Raw genomic sequence first — 25271 nt, forward strand, 5'->3', positions numbered from 1 at the left:
CAGACAGGTCCCTATTGATTCGATGGTTCGATATATCGTCTTTCCCGGAGCGCGCATGAATTAGCACTTGAAAACTTGCTCGGCGACGCATCGGATTATTCACGGGTTGCGGCTACAACGCGTCAATCGCCGCTGTTGTATTACGAGGGTGCCGTCGAGAGAGCGTTGCACCGAGCGAATTTGCAAACCGATGCTCTCGCGGCGAAACTACTGTCGAGAGCGCGATCGATCCACGATTGATATCATAAGAGCAACTTCGTCTTGCATTAATACATTGTACTCGCGGAAGTTGCTTTAACGCTGATCCGATTATGCCGCATTTGATTTTAAGCTTGATGAGGAGAGCAATTCCGTTTTTTTTCCGCATCGTAAATATTCGTTAGAATAATTTCCCGATGTACGATACGTCCGTTAAAACGCGCGCGGATCGATAGACTCGTTTCCCACACGTACAATCTCGCGAGAGATCTCGGTGTCGATCGTCGCTGAGTCACGAAGGGAAAAGATAAACGCACTTCTGGCCGCGGGGTCAGAATTGCCGCTTTTTCTACAACCCGGGCTACGAGTGATCTAAACGACAAAGTTTACGCGTCCGACGCGAAATCGCACTTTCGAATCGCCTGCCATCATCGAGAGCCGATGTCGAAAGATCCAGGAAGAAGAGCGCGCGGCAGGCGAGTAAAAAGAAAGGCTCTTGACGGGCGTTCTTTTACTTCCGTTCCTCTCCTCCTTACATCCTCTCTCGCTCGCTCGCTCGCTCGCACTGTCCGCGTATTCATTTTTATTAACCGACATTTCTCCCGTAATAAAATCCCGGGCAATCTTCATAGAATCTTTGTGAAACACGCGGTATCCAGTATCGTTTGACCGTCCCCTCGCTACCGCCTGTCTCCGTCTCCCTCCGGCACGGATATAAAACCTGATGGCCGATAACAACCACTAGCGCCCCTCTTCGCCCTCTTCCTCGACAGGCACCGCCAATGTATCCGACACAAAAGCTGTGAGTGGTTCCCGTTTTATTGGAACCATACACGGATACAGATAGGGGCGATATACCTCTTGCCCACCCCACCGGCGTGTTTCGAGACAGAGAGAGAGAAAAGAGAGAAAAAGAATGTAGAACCGTAGTTGGGTGGCCACGCGGGGGTTGAGAGGAAGGACCCGGCGACTCCGGCAACGGCAGCAACGGAGCGAGGGACGCTGATGGCCTGACAATATGCGATCTCCCTCTCGACTCAGTGAATTTCTTATACCCGATATATACGCGATGGGAATCGTGGATTACCGGTTGAGGGGTTGAGAGAGAGCCGGGGAGGTTAAAGAAATTACCAGCCTCGTTTGCGCCGCGCAATGTGAGCGAGATCCTTCTGCACTTCGATCCCGAAACGGTTTCTACTCGAGAAATCTTGACGGATGGGATTTAAGAAGCGCGCGGTTCGAGAGTTAAGGAGATTACGGCTGAGAGCGAGGATTCGTTAAAGTGTTTCGAGTTTCGCGAATATCAACAGGGAGAGTAAGATCCTTGTTCGCGATACTTTGGAAATTATTATATTTACGACTGAGATAAAAACGCGATGATTCCGGATGTTTCGTATAATTATCGTAATATAAATTAATTAATTATTGTAGTTTAAATTTAAAAAATTACTACATCTCTGACGCGATGCTTTCTCATTTGCGAAATTGATTTCGTCGATCTAGAATTTATAGAAGCTTATCGCTAAAAGTGCATACGACTCCCGAAACTTTTCGCGAGTATTATTTCACGTTATCCGATAGTTTCGATCTCACAGTACGTTGCTCATCGAGTACCGAGCACTCTGCGCGTATGTGCTGTTGATTCACTTGGAGAAAATCAGAGAATTTCCACGACTCTCGCAATCCTTGTCTATAGGGGAAAAGGGACAAGAGGGGAAAGGGCTACGAAGCTTCCGTAAATGCAATTCTGCCCGAAGAAATTACAGCTCCATTCGACTCGCCGGAACAGCGAGCACTTGGATATAGCTCGCGATAGTCTTCGCTTTTCGTTTTCTCAGGAAAGGATAAACTGGACGGTAAATTGAATTTGGGACGCGAGCGATATAGAGAGCTTGCGCGGATCTGCGAATAGAATGCCGCTTCCTCGGCCGAATTGGCGGAAGTCCAGCATCACACCGGCAGTTGTTCCGCTGGAACTCCCGGTATCCCGTAGGTGTGGGACAAGCGATATAGAATTGCGCCAAATAACAGTTTTGGTCGCCTGGCGTCCCTCGGTCGGCCATAAGCGTCTCCTGATAATACAGTAGGGATATCATGGAGAGCTCTTGATATTTATGCGCCATAAAAGTCCTGTACATGGGGAAGGGCAACGTTCGAGTCAAGGGTGCTGACCGGACATCGGTTTTCGGGGGGGAGGCCAAAACGATCGATCCTTCGCGGCATTCGGGACTGTCCATCTTCCTCTCTCCATCTCCCGTCATCTTTCGCTAGCCTACTACGCCGCGTATACCTCGTCCTACTCCTCTTCGTCATTTATGAGCGATGAAGTGACCGATTTACTTACAATGGCTGTGAACAAGACGGCCGCCGCAAAGCTCGTTCGATCGGAGGAAGCGTCGAGAAGAGGGAGATCAAAGGAGAGATTTCGTCGCGACGGATTCTTCAGCCTTCTTTTATCGAGCTAACAAATCATCCGTATCAGTCTTTGTTACAGTTTCTCTTTATATCTTATTTAAATCCGTTCTTGATTGAATTGTCAAACTTGATCAGAAAATATCTAAAAATACTATGCTTTTTTAGGAAAAAATATATATCCAATATTGAGAAGAAAACAAATATTAAATATTACACAGATAAAAGAAACATATTATTTTCTCGCATTTTGAATAAATTATACCGTTTCGTTGCAACTAAGAGCGAGATAAGTCTAAATATGAAAAATGAATTTTTGAAAGCAACATATACACTGCACGTTCTTAAATATTGCCAAGATAAAACGTCAAACATTAAGGATGTCGTAATTGGTTTCGTCAGATAAGTAACGATAGATAAAATGTAGTCGGTATTAAGGCCGCATCGTTACAACAGCCTTCGTAAGCGCTCCGACAACTTTTTTTCCATTAATCGTACGACAACGAATTCACGGACGGTGGCGCTTAGCCTCCTTTCGAGTGACAAGTCTTCTATGCCATAATCTCGATCGAGAAAATTTCAATATAGACGTGAACATGGTCGTTTCAAATGATAAAAAAGCTGCTGCTACTTGAAGGACAACTTATCAAACGTGTTACACGCGATGAAATCCGATATATGATGACAGATCTTACATGATGAATTTTAATTGTGAAAAATTTCACATTTTTATATTGATTTGATTTTTATTTGTCGATTAAACATGGCAATTAAATCACAAAAAATAGTTATTATTCAAAACAAAAGCGTATTCTCTTTCTCTCTTGCTCTCTTTCTCTCTTTCTGCACTCTAGTAAACATATTTTTATTTATAAATTTTAATTTATATATAACTTCACTTTCAAGTTTCGAAGTCATTAAAAGCACATATTATTTTTATACAAATTGTTTTTGCCAAAAGATATCGTGACATGTTTTTAAAAATTGAAAGACTAAGGTATAGCAAGAATTTCAATTCGAATAAAAGTGAGTTCCGCGGATCGAAGTTCGTTTAGCTTGTTTGTAATATTGCGGGAATAACAAACCGAGAGATTCTCGTTTTCCGAAGATCTCGAATTCGTACGATGCGAATAGTCCAGTCACTGTTTTTCAATACATAGAAGTGGCATTCGCATGCATACGAAAGAGAGCAAGCAAGCGAAAGAGTGTCGCGAGTGTGTATCGATGTGTGCGAAGATGCGCAAATTTTTAGTTCCGCAAATTTTTCCCGCATGGAATCACCATCCGCAGAGCTCCATTTCCTGCGGGAGCCTTCACTGACGGCAGCCGTCGTCGTTGCGGCCAATCTCGATAAAATGCAAGAGCAAAGAGTCAGAATTGTCGAGCGAGAGGAAGGAGAGGAACGTGGAATAAAAGGAAGCAAACCTCCGGTATCGTTTTAAAATACATTTGCTTTTACCTCGCATGCACGGATATTTGCAGATACTTCAAAGATACGTACGTAACGTTAGATACGTTAGGTATCTCGGGATTGGATAAGGCGAATTGATAACAAACAAAGTCGAGTGAGCGCGGAGAGAGAAGCGAGCCCTTATATTTCCCCTATAGATCTGTCTTCGTACCGCACCATACGTTTCGTCATTTCGGAGCAGCGGGGAAAGGAAAACGGACGCGGAAGATCGTGACGGCGGGGAGGACGAAAGGTAAAGATTTAAATGGCTCTCGCAAAAAGCATTTAGCTATTCGCTGTAGCAAACGACCATGGCGAAATGGCGAGAGAGGAAGAGAGAGAACATATTTTAAACAGATTTCCCTCTTCCGAACGCGATGTATTTATGTGGCGCGCAGAAGCAGCGGTGTACGTGTATATATATCGCCTCGATGCTCCTGGAAGGGACTTGCCTTTTTTTCGCTGAGAGGGGTGAGGAAGGTTTCGAATTTAAAAGGTTTAAAGCGATTTCCCAGGGGGTGGCGCGTCGGATTGTCGGCTCTCAAACACCGATCGACCGACGATTCTTTTTCTCTTTCTCGCTCTTCTCTTTCTTTACCTCCCCCCAATCGCTCTTGTCCACCGTCGCGCTTGATCCCTTTTCGCTTCTTCTCGCTTCTCTCTCCCTATTCGGTTGTGACTTATTGCGAACTTTTAAGGGAACCGTGCCGCCCTGCCGAAAAGGACTCGGCGTTGTCCCTTTCGATGCGGAAAATTTCGTGCGACATGAAAAATGGTGCCGACACGCTCGCAGCCCGTCTCGTTTCGTCTCGTCTAGTCTCGTCTCGACACGTGCTGCCGGAATCGCGTCGTTTGTCGTGTGTGATAATAACTTTTACGACGCGCACTGGCTGTCGGAAGAACGTCGGCGATATTGCGGATCGCGTCGCGGGAAACCCCATCCCGACGAGCGGGGATTAGGGAGGGCCTTTCATAAAATCCCTCGCGTGATCTGCTTCAAGAGAGCGAGAGGCATGTAGTACCAGCATTCAATGTTCTCAAGACATTTGACGATCTTTACGAGTGCAAACGGTTTGCCATGTATGCTTCCAGCGTGTTTATACATCAGAAATTCTGTTGCAGATTTTATCGCGTGTACGAAACCGCGCGATATCGCGTAAATTGCGAAAGAATTATGACAGGACATGTGCATTTATCTAAAGAAAAATATCACATGACGATACCGATAGTACACGAATATATATTGAATTTAATAAAAGGGATTTAGTGCTACTCTTTTTATTTAATAATTTTATTAGTTTTAGATTAATAAAATAAAATTGAAGTTTTTGTGAATTATGCATCACATAATTAAAAATTCATAAATATATAATAGATTCACAGATATATAAATAAAATCTCTATTAATAAATCATGCTGATACGATATTAAAAGAACGTATGAGAACGATCTTGTGTCATATCAAGAGAACGTGATCCGTAGAACCTGTCCCTTCAAAATCAAGGAAGGAGGGACGTCTTTTCTAATGGAATTAATGTGCTCCTTATAACCCGCCCGGAGCGTAAGATTTACCTTTCATCCCTGAGAATATGTGATCAGGGTATTAGTGCCTCTGTATTATTAAGAGATGAAAACTGAAAGTGGGATGGCGCGCGATGGGAGGCGGCGGAGGACGACACGGGGTGGGTTTGAAAGTCCTCTTGGCAACGGAGACGTTTTCCCGATTTCAATGCGCGGCTGATTTAAAATTCATCAGTCTCTTTAAGGGCTTATTTTTCTGCTCGCGCTCGAGGGTATTTATTTTTTTTTGTGAGACGAAGATGAGAAAAGCAAGACGTAATCCTGTATTCTTCCAGTGCCTAACGGTCGTGGAACTGTCTTCTCTTGTCACGGTGGGTAGTAGCTTTAATTTCGCGTGAATGCGCCAAGTATTTTCTTCGTACACAAATAAGAATCTCGTGTATATCAATTTTCGTACATAATTATTTTAGCATGATATAATATTTTAAATTTCGTACTCCATATAATTATAGAAAATGATAATTATAATACTTTAGATATTAAATAACTTTATTAAATAACTTTAGATATATAATAACTTGACAAATTCCTCTCTTCAATATTTGAGAAAAATATAATTATTGCTTCAAGGCCACTTCTCAGTAACAAAATTTTTATTGTGCGAATGAATTTATAAACTTTTTGCACAAATCAGACACCGAATCGCTTATCAATGAATTTATCTTAATTCGACGTCATAATTTCAACTGGGAAATGGAGCCGGTATTTTTTGCGGGGATGTCCCGATTTTATTCCGAAAACACAGGGAGTAATTTCTTCACAAGACAAGACTGTGCAGATTGCATTAAGTGATATCCTGGCGAAATTACAATACGCTACATTTGACTTTGAATTTATAATATTCGCGCGCTGGTTGGAAAACGCTACTGGCATCCTGGGACCTATATTGTACGAAGCGTTCTACTAATGCGCACCCTCACCCTCGTTTGGATTCAAACCAATAACACGGACGCAAAGAGATTAGGGACACCATTTTTAAAGTACTCGAATCGCGAAACGGGGTGCGGGCGCCCCCTTCTTGTTTCATGCCTCGCTCTGTTACTCTAAATCATCCAATTTTCAATTATATAAGTTTTAGCTGTTTCCTTTATGTCTCTTCAAAATTTTATATTTATTAGACAAATATTTTTGTCTTCGAAATGGAGATAATTTATCAATAAAAAAATTTCTCTTTTCACACACATATTATTGTACGAGATATAAATGCAGATTTCTGGATGCAATTTTTCAAGCAATCGATCTTTATAATATAATTTTGAAATAAAATTCGAAATCAGCGATTCGTAGAATTGCAATATAATATTCCACTATGATCTGGATTATTCTGTGCAACTAGTTCATTCGCATAATCAACAGAGTTAATCAATGGAAAATGACGAGTCTCCCTCCCAATTATGTGTCCGAGTTCCGAGATCGTCCCTCCGCGAAAACGGCATAGTCGATGTTATTTCAAAATATTAGCGCGGTTCGGCAAAGCCTCGGTAGTACAGCGTTCGCTCTATTACCGTGATTAGCATACGTTGACAGGCGGCTATAACCCCTCGCCTCCCCCCGCTCGCCCTGGATACGATGGTGGAGGGTGCGAGGCGAAATCAGTCGCCCATCCCATCGCGCGAACGACCCATAGAGGCGTACGACGACGAACCCGTCGAAACACCAACACTAACCCGATCCGATGGTAGAACGGGACGTTGTTGGATGGTATGTAACATATTGCGACAAGCTATGCTAAACATTATGCCGGTGACGGCGACTGATGCTGGCTAACCAACCAGCGTGGTGATATACGAGAACGTATCCGTGTATAGGATGCTATTCGCGCGCGTCGATGTTCTCTCGTCACATCAAGAATGGTAATTTCGTATAGTACTTTGTACTAAACTCTTGTCCCATAAAAAATGGCAATTTTGCACAGTACTTTGCACGTCATCCGTTAAAAAGAATCTATCTATTAATATCTAACGAACAGTATCTAATGAATATTTAATGAACAGATTGAGAATATCATCTACAATAAATTTCTTACATCATACTTGTGTCGGGTGATGTGCAGGGAAAGTTATAATCCTGAATTTTTATACGTGTAAAAGTAAAAGCAATAATAAAAAAAAATATATTTTTATTATTTGGCACAGAATTTTATTTTTATTTTTGAAAAATATATATAATTAAATTATTATTAATATTCCACTTTTGAAATCTTAGTGAAATACATATTTATTGTTTTAGATATTGTTGAAAAATTTTTCGAGATAGCATCGATTAATCAAAAACTGTAATATTCTTCCCTCTCGTTAATTAAGTAACATTGATTCGTCAGCGGATGAGCAGCGTAGTGTGAATTTTTCAATCGCCATATATATCAGGACGAATCGCACTATCGTTGCTGTGATAAAGCGCTCCCGTTTAATCAGTCGGCCGATGCCGTTGCGTTATTTAGCGCGCCGTGATTACGAACCTGGCAGTTTAGGGTGCGACGGGCACAGCGCACGAGATTTGCTGGTTATAGCGATTGTATGTAGCCCATATAGAGAGGAACATGGCTCAGGAAGATACTTGTAGTAACCCGATTGGAGGGACGAACGCGCTCTGTGCTCGCTGGATAGTGCGTAACATATTGCGACAAGCTATGCCAAACATTATGCCGGCGACGGCGACTGATGCCGGCAAACCTGCTCCGTAATATTCACCGTCGCTCGTCTCTGTATGCGCCGCATGGCTCGTTTATGCGAGCATTCGCATTATTCTCTCTCTCCCTCTCTCTCTCTTTCTTTCTTGATCTCTCTCTCTCTCTTTCTCTCTCACGACACGACGGCGCGAGATGCGCGCGAGAATAATTATCACACGCGCCCGGCTGTGTCATCTCGTTTCGCACGTTGACGAGCCATTGTTGGAGCGGGCCGCGATACGCGATCCTTACGAAGACCGGATGACAGCCGGCTAATAACCGACATTAAGAGACGCCCAGGCGGAGGTGACTATCATAGTTTAAACGCGTCGATAAAAGCGTGCGAAAGCGCGCAAAATTGCGAAAGATCGTTGACTACTAATGCAAATTAACCTACTATATTTCTCTCAAAGAGTTAATTTGAGTGTAATTAAAATTAGAAGAAAAATTTAATAATGTACTTTTTCAAAAGAGTTTTGGTTGAATTTCTCATTGCTTTATATATATGATTTTATATATAATTATATTTTTACACATGATTATTCAATTTCGATTATTAAATTCCATTCACATACATGTATATTGTATTCTCTTTGTTTTTATTACTTTATGAATATTTTATTGTTCATTAGAGAAATTATTTAACAGTATTGCATTGGCGGATAATACAATAGTGTTTCGCGTTGAGATTTCTCGAATCACCGTTATTCTCGCATTTTTGAATCCGTGAATAGGATAGATACTTTCCGGTAATCGCGATGATGCAGGCGAATACGAATTTGCATTCGCGTCCGATCGTTTAGTATCGCGCGACTACGCGAATTTGCATTCGAGACGGTCCGGTAGGATTCGTCGGAAAATGGCCCGAACGCCGTCGTCGCCTAAGTGCAAGGATAGCAGCAAACGACGTTACGGGGTTGACGGACTCATTACGCGGTGGTTTGCATATAGAGCGCGTCGGCCGGGTTCTCTCTAGTCTCTATACACACAGTCGAATACTCGCGCATTCGAACGAATGGATATGTGTAGAGAGAAAGAGAGACAGAGAGAGAGAGAGAGAGAGAGACAGAAAGACAGAGACAGAGGAAACGGTAAAGTGGACGGACGGACGGACACTGACTGACTACTACACGAGTAATATGGATTTGAAGGGCGGCTGGCACAATGGTGCCACTAATGCACAACCACCCCCTCGTGCTGCGAACCCCTCCGGGCAAACTGCGTACACGGACCATTCAATATTGGCCGTGGCTCTAGCCACGGGCTTATCTACGCTTAATGGCACGACATTGGAGCGTGCCGAAGAACTATGTCGAATCATGGTCTCGGCGCGTCATCAGGGATGATGAGGTTTCCGTCATGCCAGAACATACCTGATCGATATTGACTCTAGCGCATTCGAGATGCATTCGGCATAAATATACTCCCGTTCGCGATTGGCATTACAAATGTACCATCGAAATTTCAATGACATAAAGTCAGACCAAGAGAGAGATTTCTGCGATATAAAATTTTAATAATCACGCTAGGAAATATACATATATTTCTCTTTTAATCGAATTTCAAATTTGCACAAGTTATTGATATTATTCTTATAACAACCCGACGCTTTAAGATAACTTTCTACGATATCGATAATGGAATATTAAGATTCATGACTTTTTCATTAAATAATTATAAAACCACAATCCTTGATAGGAAAATTACACTCTTGTCGATAAACCGAATTGAACAGGGACGTCTACCAAAGCGAAAGCAACGTCGTTAAATCCTCGACGCGCTATCTTTATTAAAATCATGTTACGGCCGATTCCCCGGATGTTAGGGATTCACTGTACACGATCGCGTTGAAATTTGTCGACGCACTTAGACACGCACGGCGGATAAACACGTGTAAGCGTCGCGCTTGTGTGCGTCGATCACGTCGTTGTACGTACCGCAACACTTTGGACTGATATCCGCGGCAAACATTGGTCCGGCTCCGGTATCAGCATGGCCCATTGCCCGCGAATCCGGCCAATTTCCTGCATCCTGATCTGATCGTCACTTTACGACGCGTGTACCGGTGACCAAACCCTGGCAGTCTAACCGGAGCGCGTTCATCCAGCGAAATCCGACGTGGTCGCGCAACCAAATCGCCGCGTGTACGCGCCCATATCCATCGACCATACCTTATATATATGTATATACACCGGCTGTATAACGTATGTACCGCGTTCCCCGGATTCAGCATAATCTGACTGATTGGCGGGGTAACCTGCCGGAAGGATCCTGCTGCTTGTTGTCCGGCGGAGTTGGGTTTATACGACCGCTGTTTCAACCCCTCGAGTATTCATCTCCGAAAGACAATTTAACGACGTATTCTGATACGGGTGTGATTTTACGCGAAATAGCTCGTTTCATAGTACTCGTGTAAGATTGTTTTGTACTGCTAATTGCATGTAAAGGTATCAAGAAGAGTTATGAAAAAGGAAAATTACAGAGTATAAACTATATAAAAAATAATAAATTGTACAAGTGTGATTTTGAAATCGAAATAATGTGAAATCTAGCCACAAGCAGGAATAAATTGCGGTTGTACGAGCATTTGACGTAATATCGCTGACGGCGGTGCAAACAGAAGCGAGCGGTTTTAGAGGCAAGTCACGAAGCCGTTGATACAATCAGTCATACATAGGAACACGTACAGAGGAGTCATTAAATCTTAAATGTAGAGCATCTTTCTCTTTCTTATTTCCAGTTCACGTTAGAAAGGTAAAGCATCTTTAAACAAAACAAGCGCGATACATTCCGTATTTTTTCTCATCGAGATAAAGGTACGTCGCTCGTAAAAATTCAGACTATAAAAGTTTCATAAATATGTGCTGATAAGGCATATTACGAAACTAATAACAACAAATTGCATTGTACGATAAAGTCAAAGCTGGCTCGAAATATTTTTCCAGAGAAAAATTGCATTTCCCTGATTATTTAGAGAATGCGAATTTATAGCAGTCAAAGGAGCACTAAATACGTTTATTGAACCAAATTGAGTTCTGCATCGAAAAATTTCTTCTCAAATACATTTCGCTTGCAAGCTATCTAGAAACAATATTCGATAATTAAAAACGAAAGCGCAATTCGAGTAGTAATCTTTCAATTTTCAAATACATATGTAAAAAATAGTTATCAATTAATATATATTTCTATATTTTTGCATATATAAAATATAAATATTAAACGGATAAATATTATAAAAGTCAAGGTTAATATATATAATATATATATAACATAAAATATATATAATATTCAAATATATAAAATATTATGTCGGAACGAATAAGACTTTGAAATTTGATCAGCGGTTTTCTACGATAATTTGTCCACATCTATCTGTCCTACATTTACTGCGAGATTCCGAGATCTTTTCCATGTTTGTGTTATCTTGTCACGTAGGTACAACCGTGAGATTTTTTTTAAATCCCGGGAAAATGAAAATCTTCCTAGCTCGAACGTGTCTTCTCACGAAACAGAGGTGCGCGAAGACAAGGGGAGCTTCGGTGTGCGGTGACGATGTTACGGGCGTTTATGAAATACGTGTTTCGCCTGGCTATTTGCAGTTTGCACCAGACACACCGGGCGGCCATTGTATGGGAAACGGATAGAGTGGCGGCATTTGCTATTCCCGTAGCGCACGGACTACGTTCCATTGTCACATTGTGCTTGCTAATACGCTAAAAGCCTATCTGTGTTGAGATCTGCGCGTGGAATATTGCCGCGCCCGGGATTCAAGTCGGTGTAACGAGGTTACGCCGAAAGAGACAATCGCGAGTTAATGACTGCGTAATTGAACGGTGGTCGATGGGCGGGTCGGGGACATCGAGTGGAGATTGACAGAGGAGATTGGTCTTGGCCGAAGACCTTTATCAAGTCGGTTCGCGACAATCGGTTCGGCTCGGCATTGCCAGAATAAATAGATTTAGCGCAAATGTCGCTTATAGTTTCGAACGGAACATGGTTTCGAGATTTTAATGACTTTGCATTTCAATGATAATAAAATATACAAGGCACATATATTATTCTCCTATTTGTGTAGTATTCAAAATTGGACTCACCGAGATGATTTCAGCTCCCGCTCATAATTCACAATTCAGCTGCATTCTGTCAAGATCCATTTGTCTTGCGTTTGACAGCTCTTTTATCGGCGCCCGTCCACCTGAAACCAATAACAGCCCGCATTACTCTCTCTTTCGCGATGCAAAGAACAGATACATAAAATAAGCATTAAACAAATACAGCGTCATAGTTAGCGTTATGCACTTCGCATGCAGTGCCATTAATAGCGGCCGCGGGAGCAAAAGCAAAGGAATAGCGGCGCGAGAAGATTTTATGTCTATGGCGACACTCCATCGCGTGTCGCGAAGCACAGTGTTGCGAAATTAAATCGAACGTAAAAATATCGGCACTCGTTATTTCACGTCATTCCCGCCTTCTCTGAATTCGCGTGTTCGTGGTACCGCGATAATACCGCAGTCAATTTCTTCGGGTAAGACACGCCGGTGTAATATAATGGTCGTTATTTCTCGCGCGTAATAGCAAGATATAATTCCGCCTGTTTGCCAACGTTTTTGCTCGTTTTGATATTATACTCATCATATACGGCGAGAGCAAAAGAGAGAAAGAGAGGGAAAAAGAGGAGGAGAGAGAAGGATGGAGAGAAAGAGACGGAGACGATCGAAGACGACGGATGCAGTGCGACATGAAAGGCGATGCAACCCTCGATTTTCGCGAGATCGCGTGCATCGTCGAACCGCAACCTGCCCCAAATTCTTCCTTCCCGAAAGAAACGATCGCGGTCGACGCGATCGGCATCTATAATCATGGAGGAATTCGATACATACGATGCCATACGACGCGTAGTCACGAAACCATGTTTTTCTGCGATGATTGAAAGAACCGAAAGAGGAGAAAAGAAGAGGGAGAGAAAGAGAGAGAGAAAGAAAGAGAGGGAAAAGCTTCTCGACCCTTCGCATCGTTTCTTCACGGACGGACGAACGGCTGACGAGTGCCCGCAAATTCTTTTAACGACACTCAAAGCAGCCGGAAAAACAGTGCGTCGGTAGCGCGATTATGAAAATTTTCTTTAATAAATATCTCGCCCACGTGCTCGTTCCTTCAGCCTCGTTGCGCGCGCTCCCCGCCGCAGGAAGAATAATTATGTCGTCGCTCGTTGGGCGGGAACGACGGAGAGAAGTTCTGAAACCATCCCGGCATCAAACGAAATTATTCCGAGGAGGTAAAAATTTCACGGCTCTTAATCGCTCGTGAACGGCTGGCGAGATGGCAAAGTCCGCGCGTTTTCATAAATATTTCATAAATAGCGTTGCACGTGCGCCGACATTGAAAACGATAATGTATGCGTGTTTCGCGTGTACGCAATGGTGCAGTATAATATAACCGGTATATTGAAAATCAGAAATAACAAATTGTTTACAGATACTTTTTCAGATGATTATTTTTTTGGATACTAAGAGTAAATGAGATTACGCTATTATTAAAACGACTAATCTACCCTAATAGCCGACATGAAAGGCACTCAAGCTCACGAGAAGCAACATTTCTCGCGAGAAAGTCTCTTTTTTCCGCGATTTATCATCCCCTCGCGTATTAATGCTCAACGTACGTCGCGCGAGCGAGCGAGCAAGCGTATTTATATACATGTCGGCGAGGATGGAAACACTGGGGAGGAGGAGAGCCATATAACGGCTCATCGGGGGCTTTTTAGGAGTCTCCGGAATATCTCGTGGATATCACTGCGGGTTTATCATGAACAATACGAGATAAAGCCGGTCGAACTACTCGCAATAAATTCGTACCGCGCTTCCAGATATTTCATAAGGGTGGAATCCATCAATAACGGCCGAGTGTACGTGTGCATGCGTGTGCGCGATCGTCGATGGCCCAAGGAACGTACGGAGGGTATATCGATGGTGATCGCTATAGCACGGAAAGCTCGTGTGTCTCTCGTAGCAATAAATAATGCGATAAAACACGAGTTTGTCAGGCTATCACGAGCAACGGCAGGGCGGCAGAATTTCGCTCGGCGAATATTCGCTCGAGACCCGGCATCGTACTTCCGTCTTTGAAGTCTTCGCGTCTTATGCAAGGATAATTTCTCGGTTCTCCTCGTCAATCAACCGGGACCACTTTACTCCAAGACCCTACGGAAACTCTATTACGCACGTGAACGCGCCGTAAATTATTTACCGAGGTAAACAATGCACTCCTTAAAATCGGATTAAGCCGACAAGTTTGTTCAGACGCGCACTGGAGAAAGCTTCTGCTTCCTTACCTTTTTGCGTTTCTACCGGTAAACTCAGTTTTTCATCGGTAAACTCGCCACTCACCGCTGTACGAGCGATACTCCGGCTTATGTACGTCGAAACAAAATTTCGATCGTAAACGAATTTCCTTAGCTTTTACTTATCTCCTCGCCGAAGAGGTCAATTCAAGAAGCAGCCAAATGAGATTAAAGACCGGCCAGACATCCTTTTCTGTGCGCGCAGCATGAATATCAAAAGATATTCACGATTGTAGAATTTTTTATTACTAGAAGAAAAAATAATTTTTTGTTCTTGAAATTGAACATAGATAAATTTGTTCCATTTTTGCAAATTTTATGATTGTTGGATCGTCGGTTATACTATATATTATAATATTCTTCTATTCTTTTTTTAATTTTTATATAATAGGAAACATCTCAAGCAATAAATAGAATGGTGGAATAAATAAAATCATCGTCGACTATCATGCTTGATCAATGAACTCGCACTTAGCATCTCCGACAACTATGCTTAAACGCTAAGAACTTCGGGAAACTTTCGAAACGGCGCGGAAAGGTTTCCCTTGTTTCATGAGGGTGGCCGATAAATTATCGTCCACCTATAACACTCGCTCGGCTTTCAACCCCCTTTCCAGAAGTCGACGAGCTCCGCGACTTCTGCCCCGGCAAGGGGTGCGCCTACCGCGTCGAGAAAGCATATTCATAAAACTGCTGGAGCAAAACCGCTTTATATCTCGAGGTTCTCCTTCGATCTCTTTCCTCTCTCTTGCGGATCGAGGGGTAGCTGCCTCCAGCTCTTCGCTCGAGAGGCGGCGGGTCGAATTTATTAGCACTAAGCCGAGAGAAACGGCCGGTGCCAATCACGAATTACGTCCAATAACCGGAATTGTAACCGACGAGGTTGCCTAAACCGGGCGATTCCGCGCGATGGCGATCGTTACTCTCGCAGTGTCGGGAGAAAGAGGGAGAGAGAGGAATTATCTTACTCGGTATAAACGTATAATAATGACGCGCGCGCATTTTGGCTTTGACAATACGGAGAATTATTATGCGACCACCGACGAAGGGTAGGTTCACTTGAGTATGCAATGTCATTTGCTCGTGGCACGCGTTACGACTCGCCGTTACGTTTATGTCAGGACATAAAAATGCGGATGCCGGATGCCCGATCGACTGCCGTATGCTTCGACGATCGACTCGAATCTCTCTGTCGACGGCTTCCGTTTCTTACATTTTCTCGTAGAGAGACGTTTTAACGGCAGTTGAGTAAAATACGTTTGTGCCGGAACAGAGTGACGTTCTTATAAACTCGATGTAGAAAAGCAGAGTCGAGAGTACTTTTCATAGAGAATGTATCTTATTAAATTATTATGCAACACGTCTTCGTCTGCGCGCACATCAATATTGGAGGAACGCGATGAATTATGCGAAGTTTCTTATTTACATCGTAATCTCAAACTTGAAATTTGCAATCGCTATGTTTTATATCGATTTCACTATGCGTTACAGCACTCCGCGCTGCGTACTATAAACTACAATTATGACATATAGCTTTACAAATCTTATTTGCGCAATCGCTACCAATGAGATCAAAGGCACACGATGCAATAAGAAAACCAGTTCCATTCGCAATAGTTACTATTATTGGCATGTCATCAGCGAATTCAATACAAATGATTGTTGTATTTTCAAACTGATCATACAATTGTGATTTTTAAAATAAAATCTCTGCTTATACATATATTAAATATGATTTATTATTTTTAGACAATCGTGTAAAGTAACGACTTACTACAACGATTAACAGAAGCGATGATTGTCCATAAACACAACCGATTCTCATCTAAATAATCGTTATTAATTAAAGTGTTAATAAAATTTATTAACAGTTGAAATAAGATAAAATTTAATAAACTGATAGATATTAATAAATTTATGAAATCGTTATTAATTAAAATATGTCGGAGACAAACGCATTTCTCGATTCGATATACGACTCGATTTGCGGAGTTTCCTGAAAAGGGAGGAGAGCAAACTTTTACGATTTTTAGCTTCCGCCGATTTAACGGCACCTTTAACGACCATGGCTTTCGCCAACATACTGGAGGGCCGCTGCGTCGCGATACTGGGCTCCCGCGTATTATCAAGTTACATCTAATCATCATAACCTCTTGTCCGACCAGCCAGTCAGCCAACGAGCTAGGATTGTAAAAGTTTAATATCTACCGGTTTACGATTCCGCGACGCACACAGTCGCGTGCGACACACGTGTATGCGTCACGCACGAGCGAATCGTACGTTTGCACACGTAATACAATCCGTGCGATAGATCCTACGACAATAAACGACGCAGGGCCGCAGTTTTAAGACCGTGTGTTGAGCAATCATTATCGCACGTGTTACCATTGCTGTAATTTATGATTACATTGGTTTGTTATGCGTAAGTTATAATATTGAAAAGTGCTCGCGCGCATCTAAAATGCATAAAAAATTTTGATCATGTAGATAATTGAGAGTATGCAATCATAAGATTTGAAAAATTTGACAAAATCAATTCATAAATAAAATTACAATAGAAATTAAATATATTTATATAAGAGTCTTCATTCGGATTTTCGATGTTTACATTTGTTTCTAGCTTGTATTCAAGTGCAGATATGTAGACTTGTAACTGATGAACGCAATGCCCCGGCGAAACATCCGCGGATGTGAAACACCGCGAAATCATGGAGCATGGAACATAACCGGTCGCGAGAGCGGCGACGAGAAGGAGAGGGATGGGAACAAATCAGGGGGGAACGCGAGGGATATAAACATAGAGAGAGAGTTCGGTTAGTTTGGATTTAGTTTCGAGTTTACGTTCTCTGCCTGGGCTTCCTGAGTTAACCAACCACGTAAACGTGGCCGTTCCGGCCACCGACGGGGTTATATTCTATTACGCGATAAATATTAAACCGAGATGTACGATTCGCGAGGGTGGGCGGCGTATCGTTCTCCGCATTACGGTGGATTTAATTACGGCACATTGCGTCGCACACGCGGCCGTGAATACGGTCCGCGGATGAGTCGACATCTGGTCAATGCCGAATTAATTTTTCCCATTTATCCGTCGTGACCATTAACGAAATATTCTGTATAATTCTGATAGAAAGATTCCAAAAAAATAAAAAAATGCATAATATAAAATATTTTATAAAGTAATATAAAATAATATTATATAGTGTTTCGAAACCATATCTTATTCATAACAGATTCTCTAGCCAAATCGCAAACGATTTTTGATTTTGATATGCCCTATAAAGTAAAATTATATAATTAATTAATTTTATTGAAACAATGATAACATAAAAAATAATTTAAATTATATATTAAATATTTTTCAAGAAGGATTTTTCGAAAGCACTATTATTCTAGCTAGCGTCATTTTCGCACGTGACTTGCGTCGTGAATTCCACGATTCGAGGTAAAATTGGACGACTCGACTACTTCAACGGTGTTACAATTCGACTTGGAACTTGCTCGAAATGCTCGAGACGCGCTCATTAAAATTTAACGCACTACACACAAGCGTTTTTGAAATTTCGCTTACGACGGTTTCTCCTGCAAAATAAACAGAAGATGATACATAATTGCGCCGTTGCCGCGGCTCGTTTTCGCTGATGCGACATTATTTGAAAGGTTCTCCAGGCCCGAGGACACTTCGTCCCCGGCCGAGTAAAAAGAAGGAAGACGAAGGGCGAAGGGCCCCACGAGGACTCCCGCGCTTGTATCTCTACTCTCATCAAAGAAGATCCATTTCTTTCTCTTCCCTTTTTTTCTTTTTTTCTTTTCTTTTTTTCGACGGGCGACTCATCGTGCTTGTATCGGATGTGTCAGGTTTCCAGGCAACTGGGCGCCTCTCTTGTGCACGTAATAAAGAGGGCAAACAAGGAGGTACGTGACCTCGTGTGGGCAAAAGCCCAAAAGGAGAAGGTGTAAGATTACGCCCTTATCGGCAGTTCCTACACGCTCCCTGCCAGCGACTTTGGGTTATTTGTCCCGTGTCGTGTCTTCGATTGCTCTTCGGTACCGCCCCCCATTTGACCTAATTTCCCCTCAATTTGGTCCTAAATAAATGAGCAGGCAAACATTAAATGAATCAAGACATTTATTTGGTCACGAAAAAGAATTTCGTGTCATTAGTCCGGCAGTCTGACATGTATACGTCAGGTCCTTTGCCCTTTATCCCTTCTTTATTTTGTCACGATATACTCGAGGCCCCTAAAATAGAAGCGCTGTCCCGTGTCACGTGTGCTCTCTATCTAAATCGTACATAATAAAAAAACGTATATATGGTGTTTGATATCTATAAAACTTATTTATTACGTTCACATGTGACACGTTAACATTCATATCGCGTGACTATTTTAATATTAGTGCAATACGCCATCGCGCTTTAAGGAGCGACAGCTACTTTTACTTTACATTTCTCCTCCCCCGCTCATGCGAAAGAAGTGCGCTCTTTGCCGATGAAGAACCGTAGGAGAAGATTCTTTCAGCAAAGTGATACGACTCGCTTTGCATTCGAATGCTCGCCAGTACGTACCATTACCGAAAGAATAGCCGAGACACCGAGGGGAGAAGAAGCGTGCGAGAGGGAGACAGGGGGAGAATAGAGGAAGACCGCGGCTAGGGACAGAATGCTAAAGAAGAAGAGAAAAATCGGTGCCGTCGATTTGCACCCACGGCATGGGATCGTCATTAGACGTTCGAGTTATTTGCATGGAGAGGAAGCGTGGTCTGAGTTTCCGCGGAGTTTAACATATTCCATCGCATTTCTCGATATCGTCGAGAGAACAACGATGTCGTAAAATGACGATTTCGCAAAGATTCATCGAACGGTTCATCAAAAGCAAACGGATAATTTCTCTCGTGTTCGATTAACGTCAAAAACATACGATCCAATATGTATGTCAAAAATATTCAGTTTAAGATGTATCCTTTCGAGCGTGAATTTCGAATGAGAACTCGATAGACTCTCGGTTATCGTTCGAGGACCATCGATTCCCCGGAAAAATCCCACTCGAGACTGTTTGCGAGTGAAAATACGTCTGGAACTCGACAAATATCGCGTTACCAATTCCACGATTTCTTTTCATTCCCTTAACTCTTAGTCGTCAAAAGAAAGAGGTCGCGAAATATTGACCTACTGAACCCTCGTTGCCTCTTTGCGCATCATCCCTTCGTTCATTATTTACACCCTCGTGAGGCGCGACGAGTCGAGTATGTGAAACGGTGACTCTTGATAAAAGAAGCGGGAACCACACAACGCACTTAATTCTCCTTGCCTTTTCAACCCCTTTTCAATCGCGAACAAGTGGGCCAGTAGGCTGTCGAAGATATTAACGAGCAAGCATTATAACGCGTCGAATAATAATTCCTTGACAATTTTATCAAATTATAAAGAATGCATGCACGAATGAAAATGTACGATGCAAGAATTTAATTATGATTCTCTCTAGTTTTATGTGAGCTTAAATGCCTTAACGATACAACTCTAATAATATTAAGATTAAAATCAAAATTAAAATTATATACGATCGTACAATTATAACATTTTTATAGTTTAACGTCGCACGCGCGTCCGCGGAAAATCCTGTAGACTTTCAATTGCTTATAACTCAAAAACAATCGTTGGAACTGACATTTTCGTTAAAGAACAATCGGTACTAAACTTGTCAACGGATTTGCGATTTGAAAGAAATATAGGAAAAATCTGTGTACACATCTCTATCGCGTTGGGATTTAATATAAAAAACAACCGAGGAAAAAGAGAACTCCACTCCAATACGTAGCCAAATACGTGCTCCACGGAAAGAATTCGATTTATCGCGTATCGACCTTTCGCTTCCAACTAGTACCTGCGGGTGATATACGTCGCGGCGAAGTGGATTTCCCGCAAAAACGCGAGGCGAAGCGTTATCGTGGCCTCGTAGACGGGATCACCGCCTACTGCGGAATTCTGCGCGGGGAAGCAGCATATTTTTTCCTCTCTTCCCGGGGCCAGAAAAGGGGGTAGTCGAAAGAGGCCACCCGCCACCCGCGGCGAAGTGACTCCGCGGCGCGCGTAGTTGGACTAATTTAAATATCAGTTCGGCAAGGGCGGCTTGTAAATCTATCAGCCGTGTACAAATTTATGGGCGAGGCGCGTATGGATGTTTTATTTAGTAGCTCTCGCATCGCGCGCGCTCGGTTTGGGTTAGGCACCCGTGTATATAAGGTGCTTCATGAATAAAATATCACTGCTAATGCCTGGAGGCCCGGGCGACGCGTTTTTCTCCCCGAAGATGCGTCGCGAAAGCGCGCACCGGCTCGAATAAAAAAATAAAAAAACACGAATGCCGCGCCGTTGCGTTGCCGGCACGTTGCATTTGGGAAAACGCTCGTAAATAATCGGGCGAGAAAATATTCGATCCCAGTTTCTCTTGTTCCTCTCTATCGATTCTCGCATTTCCATTCGGCTCAATCTACTGTCATTTGTATCGCGTTTGACGGAAATCCGAACGTAATCTTCTCGCGAAAGCTCTTATCCGCTTTATACATTTATAAATATCGACATGTGACTGAGATATAACTTGTGTGTGCAAAAATATTGTTATATTCATACAACGATATGAATCAATTTTGTCTTATGCAAGAGCGAAAATTATCACAATTTTCCAACCAAAATGAAACGTTATCCAGGATATTATAAATAATGAATGCACACTTTTACGGCTTCATCTCGAAAGTAACAAAATTCTCGAAGCGTGAGAAGCAGCGCGTGCATTCCTAATTAAAGCAGCGCTATAAAATTAGTTTGAAACTGCGCGGAGTGAAGGAAACGCGTCGGATCGGCTTTTAACGAGTTTCCGCGTCCGGCGGAAATCGCGTTTTATTATTTCTGCCGTAGTACAGTTAAGTAATGGTGGTCCCTCGCGATTCGAGAGCATCATCCTTCAACAGGAAGTCGAACGAGCGGATACGGCGCTATTTGCATTCGCGGTTGTAAAGAAGGCGAAAAGCGATCGACTTCTCTCTTTTGTCTCTCTCCATCTCCGCGATAATAAAGACAGCCCGCAGGATAAATCGACCCTTCTACATCCCCGTCTTTCCCCTTTGAAGAAACGCCACGGAGAAACGAGGGTGAGCTTATGCCGCGAATAAAGCTCGAGAAAAAGTACGATCGGGCTCGTAGAAAGGATCGCCGCGTATGCGAACTTTTATTTTCGCGGCTTCGGGAAATTTTCCGTCGCCTCCCCGAGGGCCGGCTTTATCTTTACAGTCGGCCATCCGGTGTGTGGCACCCTTAGCGGGCTAATTTCCTCTTCGCATTCGATTTTCACGGGCGGCACTCAACGCCCTACGATCCGCAATAAGTTGTTGCGGCCGCGTTTACGGTCGCGTCCTTCCTAACGCGCGCACTTTCATCGCGCGTATAATATTTATCTCGCGTTATCACTTACTGCCGGTTTTAAGGTGAGCAGGGGCCGAATGACGGGAGTAAGAGCGATAGAAAGGAGTCTAAGGAGTCGTCGAATATACGAGATATACGTCGTTAACCGCACCTTAACCATGTTCTTTATCCAATATTATTCTTTCCCTTCTTTTACTCTCTTTCTCCTCTTTTTATTTTTTTTTCTCTTCCCTTGTCGAGTACACATGTATTATATTTATTATTTAATAAAATTAAATTTATCTTAAATTTTCGAGTTTATCTTTCATTTTTCCAGCGTTTATTTCTATCTTTCATGCAATTTTCATTTTGGATTTTTTTCGTCTCGTTAAGAATCGCAGATCAAAAATAGCGATAAATTTACGACGTTGATTATGCAATTTATCTCGGTGACGCGCGCGAAGAAACCGCGCGTGCCTATTGAATGCTCGAAAGTGCACGCGTGCGCTATTGTGAGCGTGCACACTTTACATAACAGTAAACTTTACAGTATGCTAATCGCCAACATACATGAAACTCGTTACCAAGCCTAAGTTTGAGCAATGAACGGAAAACACATCGAGGCGCGGCTAACGATCCTAGAAACCGACGATGCTAAAGATAAAATACGAGAAAAAAATCGAAAACAAAAACAGACGTTGAGGAGAAAGCGAGAGCGCAAAATTGCATCGAAGTTTTCTTGGATCTCTCATAAAATTGCGAGAGATGAATTTAAGAAGTCTTAACTCACAATCGTCGCGGAAAATTCAAATACACCGACTTCCGTTTTATCGTACCCCTGCGTTTTATATCGGTCGCGGTTGCTCTTTCCTTCGTCCTCGTACCCCCTTTACGATTCTTTCCCGCCTTTTAAAGAACGACGGTCGAACAGCTGGTTGTGACTGACGGGGGCGTCGTATCGCTGCGGCGCGGGAAATAAATATCACAAAAATATGCCGAATAAATGCAAACAATTCGAGGCGGGTCTTCAGAGTCAGAAGGGTTTGCTGTTGCTCTCGTCGGGATCGTAAGAGAACACCCCACGAAGCGTCGCTTCTTATACCTCACGGTTATTATTTTCTGTTTTATTGCTTTCTGTACGCACCACGCATCTCCGTCGCCTTGCTATTGCAGGCGCACACACGCACGCGTGCACGCACGTGGAACAACGCGAGTGCAGACATGCATAACGTCGTCGTAAAAGCTTTTTATATCGAACCACGAAAAAAAAGAAACGATCGTTATTTGCAAATTCGGGGAAAGCGCCGCTAAAAAGCTACGGCGAAAAATTATCGGTACGATGCTTACATACACGCCCACATCCAATCGCCGGTGCTCCCGCGCGCAATTAGATCAGATGGATCGTTAAACGGGTTCGCGTATAACGGCGACCGTAAATTCGGCTTCGATAGTCTCCCCGACGATCGCTCTAATTACTCGAATTTCCGTTCCCGATGGCCATTCAATGTTTTCGTGAAAAAGTTGAAAAATCGATTGGAGTAGAGCGATCGTATACCGTGAGAGAAAGCGACTCTCCAATTCCCGCGAGTATTTTATGGCGTGCGAACGCTTTATGGAGTTTTGAAGGTGATTTCGAACGACTAAGTACCATTTCGTGGAATGCACGAACCGTGTATCTAGTGAAATTCACGCTACCTGTCTCACTCGATATCCATTCTATGTATAAGCGTATTCTTAGAACTTAACAGAAATATTTCTCTCACTTTCACGATAATTATTTGATGCGAAAATTAAGCTTTCCGAGTGTGAGAAAAAATAGGAATAATTGAGATGAAAATAAAGTCGACGAAACGATAACATCCATCGCGATCTCGAAAAGTCACGATCACGCTCGATGATTCGTCCGTTTTACTTATCGAGCGGAAGCCGATCGAAGCTTGCGCAAGCGAGAATAACGCGCGGAAGGGCGAATTGTCGGGCGAGTAATGCTTCGAGTGCCATATAAGATCCGGTGCACGAGAAGTGGCAGCTTGCCCAGCCGTACGTTTTGCGGGCTGAGTCAGCGTAAGAATAAAACGGATTTGCCATCAAGGCGTTACTACCAGCATTAAATAAAGAAATATAGCCCCACGGCTTTGGCGTCCACTATGGCACATCTCCCGGATGAGAAGCCAGTCAGTTGTACTCTCTCTCTCTCTCTTTCTCTAAGCATTCGTGCGTTAACACTAAACTATATTACAACCGCAACGTGCCGAACGAAGCACACCGTCGTTTCGCAGACACAGATACCGCCACGCCTAGGCATGATGGATGCCTTTACGAGGCCGTGATTTATTTTATTATTGGCGGTCGCGCGCGCGAGGGCGTTATAATCCTCGACTGGGAAATGAAGCGATTTACGAAGCGAGCACCTCCTCGCGCGCAACAAAAATTCGATCGAAGCGACCGCTCGACTTTATAGATCGCGTCGTCTCGCTCGCGCGTTTACGGCCGCGAATCGAAATTACTCTTCTCGTAAAAGCGCCCGTATTCGCGCTCGAGAGCGAGGCCGTATCAGGCCTTCGTTCTTTCGGGAAAGGGCGCAGATATCGCGAGTCATAACCGACAGCTTTTTGTCGTTTGCTCTAAAACGAAGTAATCGTTTGGTGAAGTCGTCCGAGCGTGCTCCTCCGCGTCGTTGTGCGCGTTTGCTTGTTTATAAAACGCACCCTGGTCCTTAACCGTATCCATTTGCGAGGATTCGATCGGCGTTTTACCGTTTACTACGACTTGAAAATTTCAGCGACCTAGGGGACGAGGGGAGAAGCGAAAGTCGCGTCGTTGAGATAAATTAAAAACTCTTCGCGTAACTTTGAACGATCGATGGCACATACCCCGGGGAAGCATAAAAACCATGGAAGCAAAAGAAATTGGCAAAAAGATAAAAGAAGAAAGATGGGATAAGAATAAAGTAGGATAAGAAGAAACTGCATATCATGTTCAAAGTTCACGTAGAGATTTTAAATGCAATATAAAACAGAATTATAGTCTTGGCTAAAAAAAAAAGACATTTTAAATAAATCATGATTATAGATAATATTAGAGTTCATTTATAAATTAGAGATACATACATTTTAACTTTTTTAATATAAACATGTTTTTTTGTATTTGAAAAGTATTTAAAAACATCAAAGAAATTTGCTCTTTTTTTTCTTAATAGATATGCTGTGATGCTTAAGAGCGACTC

The 25271-nt window shown here is 42.8% G+C and overlaps 1 long non-coding RNA gene across 2 annotated transcripts in view; it reads right to left on the minus strand.

The window, feature by feature from the left end:
- LOC145977532 (uncharacterized) overlaps positions 1–25271 on the minus strand; it is a 223344-nt gene that overhangs the window by 39126 nt on the left and 158947 nt on the right. For both annotated transcript variants that reach the window (XR_014440539.1, XR_014440540.1), the window contains one exon: positions 12404–12504. This is a non-coding gene — a long non-coding RNA (uncharacterized LOC145977532). The remainder of the gene's footprint in view (positions 1–12403; positions 12505–25271) is intronic.

The sequence above is a fragment of the Camponotus vicinus genome, unplaced genomic scaffold (assembly GCF_025532165.1).
Source record: "Camponotus vicinus isolate PSW18456_S1 unplaced genomic scaffold, iyCamVici1.0 SCAF_9, whole genome shotgun sequence".
Classification (NCBI taxonomy): domain Eukaryota; kingdom Metazoa; phylum Arthropoda; class Insecta; order Hymenoptera; family Formicidae; genus Camponotus; species Camponotus vicinus.